Genomic DNA, 16,553 nt, shown 5'->3' with positions numbered 1-16,553 from the left:
GAACCGTGGGACCACCCCATCCCATGCCCACTTCAGCTACAGCTATCCTACCAGGTATCCTACCAGCTATCTATACCAGGATAGCTACAGCTATCCTCCTATATGCAGCACCCTAGGACCCCTAGAACCTATACCCCACCTCAGCCCCAGCTGCCAACCAGGACACCCTCTACACAGATTCTCCCTTGTCCTATGCCTGAGTCAGCTCCAGCTGCCCTGCTAGGGTGCCCCCTATGCAGAGAGCCCCAAGATACCCTGGCTTGCACCCACTTTGGGCTCAGCTATCCTGCCAGGGCACCCTCTGTGTGAACAGCCCAGACACTACCCAACCCACACCCACTTGAGTTTTAGCTGTCCTTCCAGGACACCCTCTGCACAGAGAGCCTTGGGGCTCCCTGGTTGGTACCTACTTCAGCTTCAGCTGTCCTGCCAGAGCACTCTGCATGGAGAGCCCCAGGAGTGCCCTGGCTTATGCCCATTTCAGCTCCAACCACCCACCAGGGCATCCCCAGCACAGAGTGCCCCAGGACCCCCAGCCTACACCAGCCATAGCTCAAGCCAGCCAGTCAGCCAAAGTCACTGGGCATACACAGTCTACCGGGGACAACCATACACAAGACTATTCTTCCAAGTTTAGGAGAAGTAGCAACACTGCCTAATTCATAGAAACAAATACAGAAAGTCAAGTAAAATGAGGAGACATTGGAATACGTTTCAAATGAAAGAACATGACAAAACCTCAGAAAAAGAACTACATGAAATGGAGATATGCAATGTGCCTGACAAAGAGTTTAAAGTAATGACCATAAAGATGCTCACTGTACTGAACAGAAGAGTGGAAGAACTCAATGGGAATTTTAACAAAGAGATAGAAAATCTTAAAAAAGAATAAAATCAGAGTTGAAGAATACAATCAATGAAACAAAAATACACTAGAGAGAATTGACAATAGATTAGCAGATGCAGAGGAATGGAGTGATATGGAACATAGGATAATGGAAAGCACCCACACAGAACATCAAAAAGAAAAAAAGAATTTCTAAAAGAAAAACTGGGGATAGGTTAAGGGATTTCTTGGAAAACATCAAGAGAACATTCACATTATAGGGGTCCCAGAAAGAGAAAAGAAAAAGGGACAGAAATCTTAGAGAAATAATAGCTGAAAATGTCCCTATCCTGGGGAAGGAAACAGATATCCAGGTTCAGGAAGCACAGAGAGTTCCAAACAAGATGAACCCAAAGAGTTCCACACCACAACATACGATAATTAAAATGCCAAAGACTAAGGATAAAGAGAGGGGCACCTCGGTAGTTCAGTAGGTGAAGCATCCCACTTTGGCTCAGGTCATGATCTCATAGTTCATGGGTTTGAGCCCCCGTGTCGGGCTCTGTGCTGACACCTCAGAACCTGGAGCCTGCTTCAGATTTTGTGTCTTCCTCTCTCTCTGTCTCTCCCCCACTTGCAGTCTGTCTCTTTCTCTCTCAAAAATAAGTAACATTAAAATTTTTTTTTCTCAAGAAAGCTAAAGAGAGATTTTTAAATGCAGCAAGAGATAAGCAAATAGTTAGGTAGAAAGGAAACCCCATAAGATTATCAGCTAATTTTTTCAGCAGAAATTTTTCAGGCCATACAGAAGTGGCATGATATATTCCAAGTGCAGAAAGGAAAAAACTCCACAACCAAGAATACTCTATGCAGCAAGATTATCATTCAGAATGAAGGAGAGGGGTGCCTGGGTAGCTCAGTCAGTTAAGCATCTGACTTGATTTTGGCTCAGGTCATGATCCCAGTCCTGAGATGGAGCCCTGAGTCAGGCTCCACATTTTCTCTCTGTCCTTCCCTGCTCACACACTCTCGCTCTTCTTCCTCCAAAACAAACAAACAAACAAACAACAAAAAACAAAAACAAAAAACCAAAACCAAAACAAAAACAAAAAAACCCTGACAGAATAAAGGAGAGGTAAAGAGTTTGCAAGGCAAACAAAAGTTAAAGGAGTTCATCACCACTGCATTGGTCTTATAAGACCCTGAGTCAGGCTCTGTGCTGACAGCTCAGAGCCTGGAGCCTGCTTCGGATTCTGTGTCTCCCTCTCTCTCTGCCCCTCTCCTGCTCACATTCTCTCTCTCTCTCTCTCTCTCTCTCTCTCTCTCTCTCAAAAATAAATAAATATTTAAAAAATTTTAATGTGGAGGCAGAGAATAAAAAGGTTCTTTTAGAATGACCATCAACTTAATATAAACCGCTATGTACTTAGGATATTATATATGATCTCATGGTAACCACAAACACAAAACCTATAACAGATACACACATACACACGCACACACAAAAGGAGAGCCAAGCATACCACCAAATCACAAGGGAAAAGAGCAAGAGAAGAAATAGAACTACAAAAACAACCAGAAAACAGATGACAAAATGGCAATAAGTACATACCTATTGATAATTACTTTAAATGTAAATGATCTGAATGTTCTAGTCACAAGACATAGGATGGCAGAATGGATGAAAAAAAAACAAGACTCATCTGTATGCTGCCTGCAAGAGATTCATTTCTGACTTAAAGGCACAAGCAGAGTGTAAAATGAAAGTATGGAAAAAGGTATCCCATGCAAATGGAAGTAGGGGGAAAAAAAGCCGGCTTAGCAATACTTATATCAGACAAAATAGACTTTAAAACAAAGACTGAAATAAGAATCAAAGAAAGGCACTACACAATGATAAAGGGACCAATCCAATTAGAGGAATTAACAACTGTAAATATCTATGCACCCAACATTGAAACACCTAAATATGCAAAGCAAATATTAAGAGACATCAAAGGAGAAATTGACAGTAATACAATAATAATGAAACTTTAACACTTTACTTACATCAATAGATGGATCATCCAGTCATAAAATCAATACAGACACAGTGTTTTTAAATGACACATTAGACAAAATGGACTCAAAAAGTAAATATAGAACATTCCATCCATGAACAGAATGCACATTCTTTCCAACTGCACATAGAACATTCTCCAGGGTAGATCACAAGTTAGGCTACAAAACAAGTCTCAATAAATTTAAGAAGACTAAAATCATATCATGTATCTTTTCCAACCACAATGATATGAAACTAGAAATCACAAGAAAAAACTGGAAACACAAGGAGGCTAAACAACATGCTACTAAACAACCAATGGGTCAATGAAATCAAAAAATGAAATAAATGAAATGAAAATGAAAATAAAAGCACAACAGTCCAAAATCTTTGGAAAACAGCAGAAACAATTCTAAGAGGGAAATTTATACCAATACAGACCTACCTCAAGAAACAAGAAAAAGTTCGAATAAACAATCTAAACTTACACTTAAAGGAACTAGTAAAGAACAAAGCCCAAGATTAGAAGGAAGGAAATAGTAAGGTTCAGAGCAGAAGTAAATGACAAAGACTAAAAAAACAAAAGATCAATAAAACCAAAAGCTGGTTCTTTGAAAAGATAAACAAAATTTATAGACCTATATCCAGACTTAAAGAAAAAAAGAAGACCCAAATAAATAAAATCAGAAACGAAAGAGTAGAAGTAACAACTGACACCACAGAAATACAAAGGATTGTAAGAGACTACTATGAACAATTACATGTCAAAAAATTGGACAACCTCGAAGAAGAAATTAATAAATTCCTAGAAACATCCAATCTTCCAAAAAATAATGAGGAAGACCTAGAAAATCTGAACAGACCAATTATTTTAACAAAATTGAATCAGTAATCAAAAAATTCCCAACAAACAAAAGTCTAGGACCAGATGGCTTTGCAGGTGAATTCTATCAAAGATTTATAGAGGCATTAACACCTATCCTTCTCAAACTATACCAAAACGCTGAAAAGAAAGGAATGCTTACAAGCTCATTCTATGAGGCCAGCATTACCCTGGATACCAAAACCAGACAAAGATACTACAAGAAAGAAAGAATGAAAGAAGGAAAGAAGGAAAGAAGAGAAAGAAAGAAAGAAAGAAAGAAAGAAAGAAAGAAAGAAGGAAAGAGGAGAAAAGAAGAGAAAAGAAGAAAAAAGAAGAGAAATACAGGTCAGTATCCCTGATGAACATAGATGCAAAAACCCTCAACCAACTATCACCAAGCCAAATTCAACAGTACATTAAAAAACCACTCACCATGATCAAGTGGGATTTATTCCAGGGATGCAAAGATGTTTCAATATCCAAAAATCAAACCACATTAAAAAATAAAGGATAAAAATCTTATGATCATCTCAATAGATGCAGAAAAAGCACATGACAAAATTCAACATCCACTCATGATAAAAACTCTCAACAAAATGGTTGAAAATAAAAGGAACATAATAAATGCTTTATATGACAAACCCACAGCTAACACCATACTCAATGGCAAAAAACTGAGAGCTTTTCCTTTAAGATCAGGAACAAGACAAGGATGTCTACTCTCACCACTTTCATTCAACACAGTCGTGGAAGTCCTAGCCACAGTAATCAGAGAACAAAAAGAAAAGAAATAAAAAGCATCCAAATTGGCAATGAAGAAATTAAACTGTCACTATTGATAGATAACATAATAGTACTATACATAGAAAACCCTAAAGACTCCACCAAAAAACACTATTAAAAGTAATAAATGAATTCAGTCAAGTTGCCAGATACACAGTGAATATACAGAAATCTGTTGTGTTTCTATACACTAATAACAAACTATCAGAAGAGAAAATAAGAAACAATTCAATTTACAAATGAACCAAAAAGAATAAAATATCTATCAGTAAACTTAACCAAGGGGGTGAGAGACCTATACTCTGAAAACTATAACTCTAAACATTGATGAAAGAAATTGAAGACAACACAAACAAATGAAAAGATATTCTATGTTCATTGATTAAAAGAATTACTGTTGCTAAAATGTCCATAGTACCCAGAGCAAAGTCATGCCTATAAAAATACAAAACACAGAATGAGAACAAACAATACTAAAATTTGTATGGAACCACAAAAAGACCCTGAATAACCAAAGCTATCTTGAGAAAGAACAAGCTCAAGGTATCACAATTGTAAATTTCAGGATGTACTACAAAACTATAATATCAAAACAGTATGTTACTAACACAAAAATAGATACCTAAATCATTAGAACAGAATAAAAAGCCTGGAAATAAATCCAAGCTTATATGGTCAATTAATCTAGGACAAAGGAGGCAAGAATATATAATGGGCAAAAGACAGTTCTTCAACAAATGGCTTTGGAAAAACTGGTAAGCTACATGCAAAAGAATGAAAGTGGGATACTTTCTTATACCATACACAAAAGTCAACTTGGAATGGATAAAAGACCTAAACGTAAGACCTGAAACCATAATATTCCTAGAAGAAAACATAGGTAGCAATCACTTTAATATCAGCCTTCGCAACTTATTTATGGCTACATCTTCTCAGGTGAGGCAAACAAAAGCAAAAATAAATACTGAGACTACACCAAAATAAAAGCTTTTGCACAGCAAAGGAGAATGTCAACAAAATGAAAAGGGAACCTACTGAATGAGAGAAGATATTGCAAACGATATATCCAATAAAAGGTTGATATCAAAAATATATGAAGAATTTATACAACTCAACACACACATAGACACACACACACACACACACACACACACACACACACACACAAATAATAATAATAATCCAATTAAAAAATAGGCAGAGGAATTTAACAGACATTTTTCCAAAGAAGACATACAGATGGCCAACAGATACATGAAAAGATGCTCAATGTCACTCATCAGGGAAATGCAAGTCAAAACCATAAAGAGATATCACTTTACACCTGTTAGAATAGCTAGAATCAAAAAGACAAGAAAGAACAAGTTGTTGGTAAGGATGTAGAGAAAAAGGAACCCTTGTGCATGCACTGTTGGTGGGAGCGTAAATTGATGTGGGAAACAGTATGGAGTTTCCTCAAAAATACAAAACAGAAATAGCATATGATTCAGTAATGCCACTACTAGGGATTTATCCAAAGAAAACCAAAACTAATTTAAAAAATATTTACACCCCCATGTTTATTGCAACATTATTTACAATAATCAAGATATGGAAGCTGTCCAAGTATCCTTCAATAGATGAATGGATGAAGATTTAGTGTGTGTGTGTGTGTGTGTGTGTGTGTGTGTGTGTGTGTGTGTGTACACATATACAGATATTCTATAATGGAGTATGATTCAACCATTAAATAAAGGATGAGATCTTGCCATTGCAACAACATGGAATGAACGTCAACGGTATTATGCTAAGTGACATAAGTCAGACAGAGTAAGGTAAGTATCATATGATCTCACTTATATGTAGAATCTAAAAGGCAAAACAAACAAAAGCAGAAATAGACCTAGAACAAATGATAGTTGCCAGAAAGAGGGGGCGGGGGGTGCAGGTATGGGCAAAATGAGTAAATAGGTGTGGGAGATACAGGCTTCCAGTTATGGAATAACATACAGCATAGGGAATATAGTTAATGGTACTGTAATACCATTGTGTGGGGACAGATGGCAGCTGCACTTGTGGTGAGCATAGCATAATGTGTAGACTTGCTGACCCACTATGTTGTACATCCGAAACCAATGTAATCTTGTATATCAACTACACTTCAGTAAAAAAAAAGAAAGAAATCTGTTGTGTTTCTATATACAACAATTACTATTATCGTTATACAATAACAGAGAAATTTAAAAAACAATTAAAATTAAAATAATTACAATTAAAAAATAATCCCATTTTCAATTACATCAAAAAGAATACAATACCTAGGAATAAATTTAATCCAGGAGGTTAAACACCACTACTCTAAAAACTAGAAGACATTGATGAAAGAAAGTGAAGATGACACAAATAAATGAAAAGATATTCCATGCTCATGGAGTAGAAGAATTCGTATTGTTAAAATGTCCATATACCCAAAGCAACCTACAGATTCAATGAAATCCCTATCAAAATACCAATAGCACTCTCCAAAGAACTATAACAAATAATCCTAAAATTTGTATGGAACCACAAAAGACTCTGAACAGCCAAAGTAATCTTGAGCAAGAAGAACACAGCTGGAGGTATCAAGGGACCCTGATTTTAAACTACACTCAAACTACAGTAATCAAAATAGGATGATACTGGCACAAAAATAGAAACATAGATCAATGGGACAGAGTAGAAAGCCCAGAAATAAACCCACACTTCTATGGTCAATTATCTATGACAAAGGAGGCAAGCATATACAATGGGGAAAAGACCATCTCTTCAATAAATGGTGTTGGAAAAACTGGACAGGTACATGCAAAAGAATGAAACAGGACAACTTTCTTACACCATATATAAAAATAAACTCAAAATGGACCAAAGACCTGAATGTAAGATCTGAAACCATAAAACTCCTCAAAGAAAACATAGGCAGTAAACTCTTGGGTGTCAGTCTTAGCAATAATTTTTTGGATCTATCTCCTCGTGCAAGAGCAAAAGCAAAAATAAATAAATAGAACTAGATCAAACTAAAAAGCTTTTTGTACAATGAAGGAAACCATCGACATGAAATGCAGCCTACTGAATGGAAGAAGATATTTGCAAATGATACATTCAATAAGGAATTAATATGCAAACTATATAAAGAACTTCTACAACTCAACACCAAAAGAACCACAAACAATTTAAACACTGGGCAGAGAGCCTGAACAGACATTTTCCAAAGGAGACATACAGATAACGAAATGATGCTCAACATCACTCATCATCAGAGAAATGCAAAAGAAAATCACAATGATATATCACGGTACACGGTTGGTATGGCTATCATCAAAAAGACAAGAAATATCCAGTGTTGGTGAGGATGAGGAGTAAAGGGAAACTTTGTGCTCTGTCAGTGGGAATGTAAATTGGCACAGCCACTGTGAAAACAGTATGGCTGTTCCTCAAAAAATGAAAAATGGAACTCTCATATGACACCACAACAATTCCACTTCTGTGTATTTATGCCAAGTGAAGAGGCCCCAGGGTGGCTCAGTCCATCATCAGACTCTTGATTTTGGCTCAGATCATGATCTCATGGTTCGTGAGATGGAGCCCCACTTCAGGCTCTGTGCTGATTGCATAGAACATGCTTGGGATTCCGTCTTCTTTCTCCTTCTCTCTCTGACCCTTCCCCACTTGCTCACGCGCTCTCTCTCTCTCTCTCTCTCTCTCAAAGTAAACATTAAAAAAAATAAAAATAAAAAACAAAGTGAAAATACCAATTGGAAAAGATATATATGCACCCCTATATTCATTACAGCATTATTTACAATAACCAAGATATGGAAGTAACTTAAGTGTCCACTGACGGATGGATAAAGAAGATTTGCTATACACACACACACACAAAGATTTATTTTATATATATATATGTATATGTATATATATACATATATATGTATATATATACATATACACACACACACACATATACACATATGCATACATACACACACATTACTCAGCCATAAAATAATAAAATTTTACCATTTGCAACAACATGGATGGACATGAAGGGTATTATGCTAAGTGAAATAAGTCAGAGAAAGACAAACACCATATGATTTCACTTATATGGGGGATATAAAAAAAACAAAACAAATGAATAAAACAGAAACAGAGTCACATAGATAACACACCAGTGGTTGCAAGAGGGGAAAGTGGTAGAGGGATGGGCAAAATAGGTGAAGGGGGTTAAGAGGTACAAACGTCCAGTTATAAGTCATGGGCATGTAAAGAAAACATAGCCAATTAATATTGTAATAAGTATGTGTGATGATAGATGGTAACTAGACATATTATGGTGATCATTTCATAATGTATATAAATGTTGAATCACTATGTCATACACCTGAAACTAATATAATACTGTATGTCAACTATACTTCCATTTTAAAAAGTAAAACATGAGTCAAGTTTTCACACTATCACTATTCCGAGTCACCATTGCACTGGAGGTACTAAGCAAGTATGTAAGTCAGTAATGACTGGAAAACAAGAAATATTATTTGCAGATGATATAATTGTGTGCATGAAAAAATCCAAAGGCATCTACAGGCATATCATTGCAATTTATAAGTAAGTTGGGCAAGAATGCTGCCACAGAGTCAACAAACAAGTTTCATCTATATTTCTATATATAAGCAAGAAACAGAAAATAAAAAATTTTAAATACCATATCCGGTAGCAAGAAGAAATATGAAATTTCTGGGATGCAACACAAGTTCCACACAGTAAGACTTCCACACAGTAAAGTATAAAATAGAAAAAGATGAAAACAAAGGAAAGGTTTTACCACATTCGTGGTTTGATGACAATATTGAAAAGATTATTTCCCCCCATATTGATCTATAGATTCAATGCAATCCCAGTCAAAATCCCAACAATCTTTTTTTTTTTTTAAACAAAGAATCAACTTTATTGGACATCCAAGTACAGTTTCTCTTTTTGCCCTTCCTAGTGACCTTGGCCAGTGTGAGCCCTGGAGCTGTTGCCTGATACACAGTGGAGGAGATCTTGTTGACATAGCACAGGCCAACCCTGGAGAAGACGAAGCAGGTGGTGACACAGACTCAGTGGATGAGGCTAGATGCAGAGAGAGCCAACAGGAGGCAGAGAAGAATCTCAGGGAGGATCTTTGCTTGGAATCTTTGCCAAAGACAAGATTTTCCAGATTACTGAAGGCAGTAAGAGAGAAGATGAAAAGGCCAGAACCCAGCAGGGTGCCCTGGATGGTGAGTCACTCAGTGGAGGCCAGCTGAGGGCTGTACATCTGCATTTCCATGAAGAGCAGCAGTGAAGGCAGGAGGAAGGAGAGTGCGAGCGAGTGAGGCTGTCCTACAGCCATCATGTCCTGCCCTTGGGCCTAGTCAGTGCCTCAGGCCAAGAAAGAGGGGAGCCCAACCGAAGCAGTTGGCTCAAAATCCCAACAGTCTTGCAACAAGGGCAGACAACTCTTGCAAGAGGTTTGGTTGTATGGGGGGGTGGGGGGGGAGGGTAAAAAATAGGGTGATAGCTATAATAGGTCATGGGATCAAGGAAGGAGGGATTGGGTTTTTTTTTTCTTAAGATAGGAGAAAATTAAAAATGCTTACAAAAGTGAGAAATGATTGATAATTGGTGCAAGGGGTAAAAGCCAAGCAAAGAGGAATGGATGGCTTTAGAAAGAAAAGGGAGCACCTTGTTTATAAGAATAGAAAGGGGAAGGGGGGGGTAAAAATACTAATTGGTTTGTAGATTTGGTGTGGGAATTGAATTTTCCTAGCAATATCAGAGATGCTGAAGAGTGAAATGGAATTTTGCAAAAATAAAGGGTTTTAAAAGTAGTCCTTGTGGGATGTGAGAGAATGAGTTGACAAGAGAAATGTAGTACAACTGCTGACCAGTCCCAAGAGTCTACTTGAGATTGGAAAGCATGAGTGTACAAAGACAGTGGACAGTAAAACTGACCCAGGTGGGGTTTTAGGGTTCTGCAATGACAGGTGGGAGTGTCTAAGCTGGATTAAAAGGACACGAGGAATGGGGATGCTGGTGAGCTGGAAGGTAGAAAAGAAATCAATGAAAAGTGAATGTCCCACAGAAAACCATGTCTTTTCATCTTTCTCACTTAATTCTGTACCTTTTATAGCTTATCTCCCTCAGAGCGATGGGGATCTACAAGAGAGATGAAGAAGGCTCCTGGGGGCACAGCCAGGGGTAAAAATGTCACCAGAGAAACACTGGTCCCATCAGGACAGCTTCAGCTTAAGCAACAAGTAACCTTGACTAACAATGCCTTAAAATAAGAAGATCCAGACACAGAGAAAAGTGCAGGACTGGCTCATTCAGACAACCACTGAGGACCCCGGTTCTCTCCATCCCTCACCTTGTCCTCAGACGACCTCCCTTGTGGTACCACATGACCATGTCTCAGTCAACTCTGTGTTCACAGTGTCCAACACATAGCAGGTTCTCCAAGTGTCCTTGGAGAATGAATGAATGAGTGAATGGGTTTATTTCATGGTTTTTCATAGACTTAGAAGTCCCATCAGACTGACAAAGTAAGGATTTTAAAGCCTTGGTTCATATCCTCAGAAACCCCTGGACACAAAGATGATGGAACTCCCTCAGAAAATTGTCTAAGTCTAGGCAAAGCACAATCCTGTGGCCTGGGTCACAACGGGGCTTGGGAAAGAGCCAAACCGGTCTCTTTAAGTAGATGTCTTCCATCTCCTGAGCTCCCTCCTGTTATGAACCCCCTTGTGCACCAGCCCCAACCCTTGGATCCCCAGCAAGTCCCCTCCTTCTCATGTCCTGGAGCAAGTGTATTATTATGTCCCTGTATTATTATGTCCTCATCTGTTCACACCTGCCTGTCCACCTGTACTGAAGGTCTCCAGAGCACAGGGGCTGCAGCTTATACATCACTTCTTATTTTACACACCTTACTGACCTCTGCACTTGAGTCTGGACTCCCTGATGATCTCCCTGGTGACCTTAAGTGAAGCCTCGTTGAAGTCAAGTCTCATAATTTATAAAATTTTCCCTACAGTCCCACCCAGCTCACAACTCTGGTTCTTTTTTGAATAGTTTTTTGTGGCCCTTTTAAAGACAGAAGGGGCGCCTGGGTGGCTCAGTCAGTTAAGCGTCCAACTCTTGATTTCGGCCCCAGGTCATGATTTCATAGTTCATAAGTTCGAACCCCGTGTCAGGCTCTGAGCTGACATCATGGAGCCTGCTTGGGATGCTCTCTCTCTCTCTCTCTCTGTCCCTCCCCCGCTCATGCGCACTCTTTCAAAATAAATGAACTTTATAAAGATGAATAAAGATATAATGAAAAACAGAAAACACGATTGCCAAGTAGCATAGCACTGATTTTGATAGAAAAGATTACAGGAAAAATTCAAAAGAGTATAATGAGGGACTAACAGTGAGAAAGGGAGGAAACACCAGAGGCAAGGGAGGGGGCTCAAGCCAAGGTGATAAATGTCCTTAGCCTGGCAGCTCCATGGATGTTGTATGCAGAAACCAGAAACCCACGAGGCTTCTTGGAACCAGAACTCCAAGTGCAGGGCTATGAAATTGTGGGGGCCAGTGGAGATGAACCCTGGACAAAGTGCCCCTTCAACTCCTTAGTGGGCCAATAGAAACCTAATCTGAACTGAGTATAATGTAATGTTCTCTAATAACCACATTACAAAAAGTAAAAAGAAACGGGTGAGATTAATTTCAATGTTTTAGTTAACTCAGTTTATCAGAAACATTAAAAACTTATTACGTATTGAAATGATCAACTATTAATAAGGTACTTTACATTCTTTTACACTAAGACTTTAACATTTAGTGTGTATTTTACTTTTAATCTCTATTCGAACTAGCCGTATATCAAGTGCTCAATAGCCATGTAGATAGCCCATGTCTACACGATGTGGAATTTGAGATGCAAGGGTTCAGCCATACACTAAATGTCAGGCACAGTTATAGATTCTGAGGATAAATCATGAAAGGCCCTTTTTCTTATGAAATTGACATTTCCATGGGAGACACAGGGCATGGACAGATTTCCTTTTAAGTTTACTTCAGCTGGTAACAAGTGCTGTGAAAAAGGGGAAACAGAGTAACCTGACAGAAAGCAACTGAAGAGGAAAAGGTAGAAACAACTTCAGATAAAACAGGCAGAGGGTCAGAAGGTGAAATCTGAGCACAGGTCTGCAAAAGCAAAAAGGAGCCAGTCAAGTGAAGACATGAGCATGAGGCATTCCAAGCCAACGAGTCAGTGCAAATGCCCTGCGGTCAGGATGAGCTTGTCTGAGCTTGCACAGCAGAAAGAAAGCCAATGTGGCAGGAGTGTTGGAATGAAGGAAATAGTGATAAGGGAGACTTCAGGGAGGCAGGTAGCCAGCGACCAGACCATGTGGAGCAGTAGCTCTCAATTCTGACTGCAATAGAGAAACAGCTCTACAGCTTGTAGAAAATATTCATGCCCAGCTGCCCATGTGCTCACTTTGAGGTTCTGGTTCAATTAGTCTATGGAAAGCCAAGAATCAGGACTTTTAAAAACCACTCCAGGTGATTCTAAAGTGTAGGCAGTGTTGAGAGCCCCCGAGGTACCGTCCTGAAGAGGGTTTGCATTTATTTTAAATGCAGTAGGAAGGCACCGATGGGTTTAGGGAAAGGTATGACATGATCTGATTGGCCTTTTAAGGGATGGTGCTTTGTGGAAAACAGACTATAGAGAGGTGACAGCAGAGGCAGGAGCCCTAGTTAGGTCCTACCAGTGAGAGAGAGTACGGAGAATCAGGACGTATACTGCGCACAGGCTGAGGAAGGGCGCTGCTCCTCAGAAAGGTGAAAGGGGACATTTACTCTGAACCTTCACATTACATTTGCAAGGTGGACTTAGTTTGGTAAGACCTTTTAATGCTCCCTTGGAAATCTAATCTATGCGTGGGCCCCAGAGCTAACCTTACAAGCACCGTTGCTGGCTCCCTCTGTTCCTCCACTCCCCCAAGGCTCTTTTGACCCTATCTCTGCTGCATTTGAAGGACACAGGACTGGGCTGTTGGTCAGTGCTGGGCCAATAAGGGAACGCTGTCATAAAGCTGGAGAAGCTGGGAGGCTGTGTGCTCAGGGCACTCTGGAACTGACTGCTGCCACATTTCCTCCATGAAGAGTGAGCATGACACAGACACACAGAGAACCACAGAGAGAAGCCTCCTAGAGGCCTTGGAACCCCCTGCTTCCGGCTGTTCCTGAGGACCAGCCATGAGCCTGCCCTTCCTGAGGCTATGGGAGTGACTCTTAAGGAGGTGAAATTCACACGGCATAAAAGCAACCACTTTAAAGTGTACAATTTAAGGACCCCTGGGTGTCTCTGTCCACGGAGTGTCCCGATTCTTGATTTTGGCTCAGGTCATGATCCCATGAGCCCGAGGTTGAGCTCCGTGCTGAGCATGGAGACTGCTTAAGATTTTCTCCCTCTGCCTCTCTACCCAACTCGCACACACTCTCTCAAAAAGGAAGGAAGGAAGGGAAAGAGGGAGGGAAAGAGGGAGGGAAAGAGAGAGAGAAAGAGAGAGAGAGAGAAGGAAAGAAAGAGAAAAAGAAAGAAAGAGAAAGGAAGAAAAGAAAAAGAAAAGAAAGAACAATTTAGTGGCATTTAGCACACTTACAGTGTTGTGCAACCACTACTGCTCATTCCAAACACACTTGCATCATCCCAAGAGAAAACTCCATACCATTAAGCAGTCACTCTCTATCCTCCCTGCTACCCCCTAGCAACCACTAGTCTGTTTTCTGCCTCTATGGATTTACCTGTTCTGGACATTTCCTATAAACAGACCTACAACATGTTGACTTTTGTCTCTGGCTTCTTTACTGAGCATAAGGTCTTCAAGTTTCATCCTTGAAGCCTGTATCAGAATTTCGTTTTGTGGCTGGACCATATTCCATGGTATGCGTATACCACATTTGGTTTATCCAGTCACCCACTGGTGGACGTTTGAGTCGTTCCCACCTTTTGGCTACTGCGGGTAGTGCTGCCACGAGTGTGCACGTGCAAGTTTTTGAATCTATTTTCATTTGGGGGATGGGCATACACTTTGGGCTAGAATTGCTGAGTCATACAGGAATTCTTTTCAACTTTTTGAGGAACCACCAATAGTATCTTCTTTTTACTGAAAGTTGCACACATCGTATTTCTGTCACTTTCATCAAGAAGAGTCCTGCTGTTAGGGGCTCAAACCAGATTTCTGGTCCGCTCAGCAATTCCTTTGGAAATACCTGGTCCAACCCACCCAAACAGCAGGAGCAGGACAGGACAGGGCCAGTTATATCGCCTTGTCCTGATTCGCCCCGAGCTCTACCCTACCTGCCCCCTCTTTACCACCCCGTCCCACTGGCTCCAAGGACACTCATCCTCCCCCCTGTGCTGGCTCAGGCTCCTGGCCCTTCTTGGCTTCTAGCTGTCCCCACTAACTGCCACACCCATTTCCATCTCTGTGTGTCCTCCTCTGTCTCCATAGCATACCTCTTACCTGCAGCCCATTCCAGGTCCCCATAAAGCCTTCCACCTCTGCCCTATGGCCCCTGGTGCTCCCATCCTCCTGGGCACACCCATAGCTCTTACCAAAGGCTTCTGCCCCATTTAGCCCCTGGCTTTGCTGTTTCTGCCTACCGTCCCTATAATCTCAGGTGTCAGACAGTGACCCCTCCCACCCCTTTCTCTGCGTGCTCCACAGCCTACAGGAGGGCAGGCACCAGGCATAGCACATACAGATGGCTGAAATGAAGCAGGAAACTGACAGATGCAATAAACCTCCACCTCGGAAGCATAGGTCTGATCATGGTAAAGTCCTGCCCCTTTATGGCCTTTGTAAAACAGAAATGATATTTTTCAGTGCATACTACTCATAGGCAGAGGTACTTCAAGCATCCAAGGTGATAAAAGGCAAGGACAGTAAATAGTTGTTTTTGAGCACATTTTACAAATGAGACATAGGGGCTGAAAGATGAGGAAACTACCCGAGGTCAACTTGCTGTCAGTGCTAATGTTAGGTTTGGGTCCAGACCAGGCTAACTCCAAATTCTAGATTCCATTTACCACATGAAGCTGAAATTGCAACATATTCGACTATATACTAGCAAGATGGCAGGGAAAGAATTACATTCATTAATTAACATTGTACCTCCTACAGGAAAGTACACACTAGTGGAAGTATTTTGAAGATCAAGTTGAAAGCTCCTAAAAGTGTTCTTATGACTTGATCTTGATGAATTCCTTTTCAGGAAATCAGTTTTGTAATAGAAAAAGGTGCATTCCCAGGGGATACATTGCTGCATTATTTGTAACAGCAATTCATTGGGAGTAATCTCAACGTCCAAACATAGGAGCCTAGTTAAGAAGACCATGGTGTGGAGTCAAAGGACTAATGGAGAGCAATGGTTCTCAACTGGAAACAATTTTTCCCCGCCCAGGGACATTTGGCAGTGTCTGAAGACATTTTTGGTGGTCCTAATGGGAGAGAGGGAAGGGAATGAGTTCTATAGGTACCTAAGGGCACCCCTCTAGCCAGAGGAGTGGCTAAACTGGCCACAATGCATAGGACAGGCCCCCAAATGTCAATAGGGCAGAGGTTGAGAAACTCTGTTATACAGAAATCATGATTGATATGAAGACTCTATTTTATGTTAAGAGAAAAAAATAGAAATCTAAACTTGGAGTACACCATGATTTTCATCATGGAATACTATCTTGCATAGCAGGGAACACTACGTGAAAAGATGGAAAACAGAAAAACTACTTTGGCAGAAATAGAGATAAATCTTACTCTCCGGAAGGTTCTCTTGAGCCATGTCACGTTATTTTTTGCACTAAGCAAACGTCGGAAAAAAACACTGAAGCACAACTTGCTACACACAGCAGTTGCAGTCATTATCATCTAGATCTAACATTGTGTAGAGCACATGTTTTGTGCTTCAACACTTTTGGAAAGAAGGGAGGGTTTTTAACG

General features: G+C 40.1%; 1 pseudogene; it reads right to left on the bottom strand.

The window, feature by feature from the left end:
- Positions 1-9,330: 9,330 nt before the first annotated feature.
- On the bottom strand, positions 9,331-9,928 carry LOC132661868 (dolichyl-diphosphooligosaccharide--protein glycosyltransferase subunit KCP2 pseudogene; annotated as a pseudogene).
- Positions 9,929-16,553: the final 6,625 nt, after the last annotated feature.

Source organism: Panthera onca, chromosome A3 (assembly GCF_046562875.1).
Source record: "Panthera onca isolate mPanOnc1 chromosome A3, mPanOnc1 haplotype 2, whole genome shotgun sequence".
NCBI lineage: Eukaryota > Metazoa > Chordata > Mammalia > Carnivora > Felidae > Panthera > Panthera onca.
Note: the sequence above shows the minus strand (reverse complement) of the source record. Positions and strands in the feature narration are given on the sequence as shown.